General features: G+C 31.6%; 2 non-coding genes across 2 annotated transcripts; both read right to left on the reverse strand.

Moving 5' to 3' along the window:
* Nucleotides 1-2: 2 nt before the first annotated feature.
* On the reverse strand, nucleotides 3-74 carry Trnad-guc. The gene has a single exon. It is a non-coding gene; the product is annotated as a tRNA-Asp (tRNA).
* A 5,622-nt stretch (nucleotides 75-5,696) lies between these two features.
* Trnad-guc lies at nucleotides 5,697-5,768 on the reverse strand. Its single transcript has one exon. It is a non-coding gene; the product is annotated as a tRNA-Asp (tRNA).
* Nucleotides 5,769-6,786: the final 1,018 nt, after the last annotated feature.

Below are 6,786 nucleotides of genomic sequence, written 5' to 3' on the forward strand. Positions count from 1 at the left end.
TTCTCCCCGGCGGGGAATCGAACCCCGGTCTCCCGCGTGACAGGCGGGGATACTTACCACTATACTACCGAGGATACGTTCATTTCTATCAAACTTGTATATATTTTAATTTACATGATTATCTTGTTCTTAAAAATGTTCTTGCATTTGATACAGTGTAAATACTAAAAAATGGTGGAGCTTTCATTAAATTTAGTAGTCACAAAGTAGTTACACCGTAAATTCAATTTTTTTTCATTATACAGGCTTATTCTAAACAAACTAACCAACGGCTATGTGGAGATGGAGGACCTCAATAGCTATAAACGCAAAGTATGTTGCCCGAATCTCTATAGCTTTAATGTTATTATTTTTTTATTAAAAAGCCATCAATCAATCCGTTAGGAATCACCCTGAATGTGACGGTAGTTTTCATTTTTTGGAAAATAATAGTCTGGATTGCTCACGTGAATTTAAATCTATTTAAAGCCACCGAAATACTTTAACTTTTCCGAAACATATTTCATATCCATTCGTACGTTAGTAATTATTAAAAGCACGTAGAAGTTATTTTACAGTGTTTTAAAACAATTTTGTTAAAATTATGAAGCATTATAAAGGTTAAGCTTTTGAGGATTAGCAAAAAGTTACCTCCGATTACAGCTTTATTTATAAAAGCTAATGTGTTGTACAAACATGTTCCAGTTTAAAAAGCTTTTAGATTTTGTTACCTTTGTAAGTAGTTTATGCTCCAAGCAGCAAATAAGTAAAAATTTAATTTTAATGTTTAATACAATTTTCTTTTATAAAACAACTACATAGTGAAACCGTTTGGCTTATTTACGCTAGTTTTTCTCCTCCCGCGTGGTATAAAAACCAAGTAGCCTATGTGTTCTTCCAGACTTTGCACTACATTTGTGCCATCATCGAGATCCGTTCAACCGTTTAGGCTACAAACTCTAACAAACATCCATCCATCTAAACTTTGACATTTATAACATTAGTAAGATGTGATTTCTTTGACTATGTTACCTTACTTCTTCTTTCTTTGATTATGTTACCTTAGCCAAGTTAATGATACCAATTTATGATATTACTATGCCATAAGTCGGTAAAATTGGCATTGCTTGTCTAGTTTTGATTGTTTCTTCATCAATAGAAAGCTACGTTACCTCTCAGAAACTCAGTAACTTACATATTTTTCTAGACTTATTTATTTTCGTGCACCCAAAGTAACAGGCAAAAGCAACTATCAAAAAATCTGATGTCGTGAAGTAGGTGTTAACCACCACATTCCTTAATTTAAATTCATATTTTTTGGCGAAGTTAATAAAATAATGTTAAATAGGAAAAAAAATTGAGTGGCGTTCAGTTTGCATATCCGATGGCTCATTTATCAAGCCGGTCTTGAGAGACACCACTCTATTACTGTAAAAATATCATTATATATTCGAACGATCCATCAAATTTATTGGTTATATATTTTTTTAGAACATGCTGCAAGGGGATATTATAATCTATACTTACAATGAAGAGTAATTAGACATTTTATGTAGGATGTTACCAATAATAGCTTTTGAATTACCCTTTTTTATAAAAAGCCCTACACTTATTACAGTTTATAGGCTATACATTTTCAAGCTTTTTAGTTTAGAGGGTGAATAAATTAGAAAAAACTTCCTATCAAGAAAATTGTCATCAATCAATATCATTTCTACATTTGTAACCAATAAAATATTTTTTTTTGCTAACAAGTTCTAGCTTTCGTGGCAATTTTTTATCTCATTAAAAACTCCATCAAAAATAGATTGTAGTACTTTACGCAGTTTTTTTGGTGTACAAAATTGTGTAATTTGTAAGAACAAAGTTTAAATTGAGGTTAATTATTTTCCTTCTGAAGTAAAAATACTCTTAGCAAGAATGTGTTTTGTAATAACTTTTTTTTAATCTACCAACCGCTTGTATTACGTATATTTTAACGTTGGTTTTACTACTTTTGTATAATTGAATTGAAAGCAACTTTTCTTTAACATATTTCTTGCAAAAGTAAATTTTAGCCGATTTCCAACAATATACTAATCTTACTTTTTAAGAATGCGAAAGTCTAGATAAATGGATGAAAGGGTACAGGCCACCTACTATTGTTTCTTTTTTTTTAAAAAAGAAAATATTATATCAACAATGCTTGCCAGCATTATGCGATTAGAGGCTTTCAGATACAGTGGTTTGCGAAGATATGGGATTTATTAGACCATGCAAAAACTTTAGATATATCCTTTCTACCATGGACTAAGGTAAACTAACAATAATTTGTTTAAGCATAATAAACGATTTTTCATAAAGATAGAGACTTGGCTTACTGTAGAAAAACAAATTAATCTCAACGTAAGGAAAACAAAATCAGTTCTAGGCTTAGTGCCGCTGTTAGTGAAACGAGCAAATCCTTATGATTTACGTAGACAAGGGTCTGGGTTAGAAATAAATTACATATTTTATTTAGATAAGCAAGTCAGCACAAAGCCTGCAGATAGCGAAATGAAGGTTACAGTTACGTAGGATTTGTTTCATTTTTTAAACTCAAGGAATGCTTTTAAATTTTCAAATGAAAATTTTCAGAAACAAAACAAAGGTTTCAATTGACGTTTTTCATTTGTTTCACTATGAGGATTGCCGATTTTTCTATGTTTTAAGAATGGTGTCTTAATCACCCTCTACTTTGTCGCGTAGGATAACAGCAATCGCAGCATATTTTTGAATATGTCTTTCTTTAAGTAGTGTTTTATTTTTACTTTAATAAAAACCGCTATACTTACGTCACCCTTTAGGCTATATATTTTCACGCTATTAAACTTAGGGTGTAAAGAAACTGTCAAAAAACCTTCATGTGGGAAAGGAACCATAAACAAGCTGCCAACATTAAGGAAACAAAGTTATTGTAGTAACGGTAATTTTGACATTTGCAATTGGGAATTTTGACAAATGTGTAAATAAAATAAAGTTTTTATAATTCCATGCGAATGAGCACGAGAATAGCTAGTCTTTTATACATTTCATACTAAAAATTTCATTACTATCAAAGAGACCCAACATTCCAATAACTAAATACAAGTATCTTATAAAATGGCGGACAATAGCGGCGAACAAATTTACACAAATGTCCCAAGACAATTAATTTCGAATCGCCCTCACAACTGTATTGACATTGCCAAAGATGAAAATCAAATATTTACATAGAAAAATTACATTAATTACAAAAGTGATTACATTTTTGACATACTCTAATATTAAACTTTCATACGAAATTTAATTAATTAACTAATCAAAATAAGGCAATGACTTCTTTTGTTTTTGAACCTCAAACTTCTGTGTAATCTCAACTACTAATTCTCTTATATGTATTCAAATAATGTTAGCAACTAGACTTAACTTATATTGAAGGTCGATTTTCATGTCGAGAATTACTTTCCACCCGTCTGCCTTGTCAATACCTGTTTCACACTTAACTATTAACTTCTATGTAAAGGTTAGTTAACTTAGTTCGCTTGTTTGAATAACTTAAGCTGCGGAAACCTGAATCTCTCTGACAGCATTTGTGCTCGCATTCTTTGACCAAGCTTCTCACAACTCAGCAACATTAAAAGTATATCTGCGACAAAGAAATGATTATTACAATTTTATATGGCTATAACATTATTAAAATGGCCTTATCAAATAATAATTCCATAAAACATTGTTCGTAGCTTCTATTCTAGTTCTGATTGCAATATAAAAGTAAGCCTTGACATTTTATTTGCGCTGAAATCATCATGATTATACCCGCGTTATGAAGTATGAGCCTACTTACTATTGGCTTCCGTCGATGCACGTGTCAAAACGTTCTAACATCTCTTTCATTTCCTTTGGAAAAAGGGAGATAACTATATGCTTTAATACGACTATTACGACAGTAGAATTAGAGCGCTTTGTGTCACACAATGGAGTGTGTTAATACGAGTACTGAACGTTTTAATCCACATTTTTATTAATAACCTCCCCACAACTTTGTTAATGCGTACGTTCTGCATATATTATACCTTTTGTTAAATTGTAATTAGTTTTTTTTATACTATGTTTTGTTTCCGTTAATTCAATTTTTTTTTGTGAACTGCCTGTCGCCAGTTCATCGGCTGGCTACATTATCATGTAGGCTAGTTCTTGTGGGAGGCAGTTTCAATTAACATGGTCTTATTCAAAGTAGGCTTGATCTTTCACTTTTTTCGATTCTCTACGACAGGTGAGCTCTCTCCTGTCTCCATCTGGCGACGCCTATGCATCTCGTCTCGTGGAATTTTATTATGCTTAGACATGTATAAAGAGCGTTAAAAAATAACTACAAACACGTCACAACAAATATATTGCAGTTGTTAAGAAAAACTATCCACTTAAATTGAGCGGCCAGTTTCCGAGTTAATGGCGTGGAAAATTGGACAACTCTTATTATGGACGTCTTTTTTATTCATTCGTTATATTATTAATTAAGTTTTATATAATTCAAAGTGTGGATTTATTTTACGAAGAATTTGGTAAAGCTCTAGATACAATGTTAATCTGGGAGAAGAAATAAGAAAAAATGAAACATGGATGACGTAGCTTAAGAAATTTCGCTCATCAAAATGTTTGGCGTATCCGTACATAAATAAAAAATAAAAAATATTGTGTTAAAAAGTCTAGAGTTAGCATTTTTTTAACCATCTTATTTTCCTTTAGATGGTATTTAAAGTAATACCATCTAAATATATATTCACGAAATACTTCTCTAGTATTGGTCTGAAATATTTTTATTTAAATTTAGTTTAAACGGTCTTTGCTAAGATAAGTTAATCTATATCTAGACCTTTTATGATAAAGTTACTGTATAAGTTCCTTTGATATGCAAATGTACTATATGTGTTCAAAAAACATACCTAACAGTTCAATGTTACTTTTCTTTAGCCAGAAAAGTCCGTATGATTTACTTGGATAAGGGTCAGAATATATTAGGACTATTGCTAGTCGACCGGCAAGAAAAACGTAATATAAAAAACATGAATTGTTTTACTATTGGTTCAATTTCCGGTACTTTTGACAGTTGTAATGTTAAATCGAACCGAAACCGAACTTAGCTAAGCGTTTATTTCGTTGCAGTTGTTTTAATTAATTTTATAGCTCTATTACTAAATCCTAACCTCAAAATGTATTTAACTAGTGGACTAGCATTTTAATGATAGTTGTTTAACAAACGATGGTCTGAACATTAATAAACAAATCACCGCAGCATTAGCACATGAATGTCCAAAGCCAAAGTTATACCTGTCAGCAATCCACACAGCAATATACCGTCACAAAGGAATAAATTAACAACCGACTTACGGGAATGCTTTCAAACAATCTCTCTAAATCAAATGTTTGCAGGTCATATAATAATTATGCTGATGAAAACATGATTTTGGTTATCTTATATGTTATATAATATTATAAAGAGGAAAGGATTTGTATTTTTGTATTTTTGTATGTATTGAAATAACTCAAAATCTACTCGGCCGATTCCAAAAGTTCAGTAAAAGGCTGTTATCGCTGAGTAACATAGCTATATTCTTTATTTCACGCAAACGAAGTAGCAAGCAACAGCTAGTATGTGATATAATGATTATAAAAGTGACATCGAATTAATAAAATAAGATCAACAAATACAAAAAGTTCTCCCCGGCGGGGAATCGAACCCCGGTCTCCCGCGTGACAGGCGGGGATACTTACCACTATACTACCGAGGATATGATTTCAGTGTTGAAAAAGTGTAATTACAGGTCCCGCACCATTTAAGAATACTAAAACCTAAACAATGAATTTCGCATAAAGAACTCAAAACACTGAGAACAATAAGGCTATTTTCCTCTTTACTGAAGTCCTATAAACTTATCGATATGAGCATGTATTATTAGTAAACCGTTAACCTACCAATATTAAGCCCATTGCAGTCGCTTTTTGTGAAAAAAAACTCTGTCTTTCTAGCTTGCTCATTAGTTACGCGGCGCAGGCTTGTCACAATTGCAGATGCGTTGCCTACCTAAATCGACGGAGACGAACTTAAAGATGATATTCCCCTTACTGAGTCTCCTGATAAGAAAATGGTGGAACGGGAAAGGGATAAAATTGGACCTCACTCATCAGACGAAACGCAGCATGGCTTCCACTTCACTCCTGTCTTCTGTAGACAGAAGACTAAGTAATTAGAATGTGTCTATTATTATACAGAGACAATGGCCTAGTAAGGAAATTAAACAACAATAAAAAAGTTTAAATGAGATCGAAGATTATTGTGACGTTTCAAAGGAAAGTTTATAAATAAAAGAACACATTTAAGAAATAATATTTATTAAAGTGACAACTGTTTATTGTATAATAATGTAATATAACAGTACATTTCGACATTAAAATCCGTTTAGAACATCTTCATATTAAATCGAAGCGAAAAAGCTTTTAGGTGTATCTTAAATTAATCTTATTTCACTTACTGCTAATTATATAAAGAAATTAAAAAAATTGTCATTTATATTCTTCAATAAAAAGGTGGGAGATTCTAAAATACGTTAGGGATTTAACATACATTGACGGGAAAATGGTTCCATTTTTAAAACAGTCTAAAGAAAACAGTTACATCTGATAGATGCTTCAAGACATGTAACTTTATTTATCTGATGGGTCGATATGCCATCAATTTTTTTTATAATACAGTAAAACCTCGATAAGTTAAAATCCAAGGGAAACACAAAATATTTCAAGTTATCAAGG

The sequence above is a fragment of the Papilio polytes genome, unplaced genomic scaffold (assembly GCF_000836215.1).
Source record: "Papilio polytes unplaced genomic scaffold, Ppol_1.0 DF824270.1, whole genome shotgun sequence".
NCBI lineage: Eukaryota > Metazoa > Arthropoda > Insecta > Lepidoptera > Papilionidae > Papilio > Papilio polytes.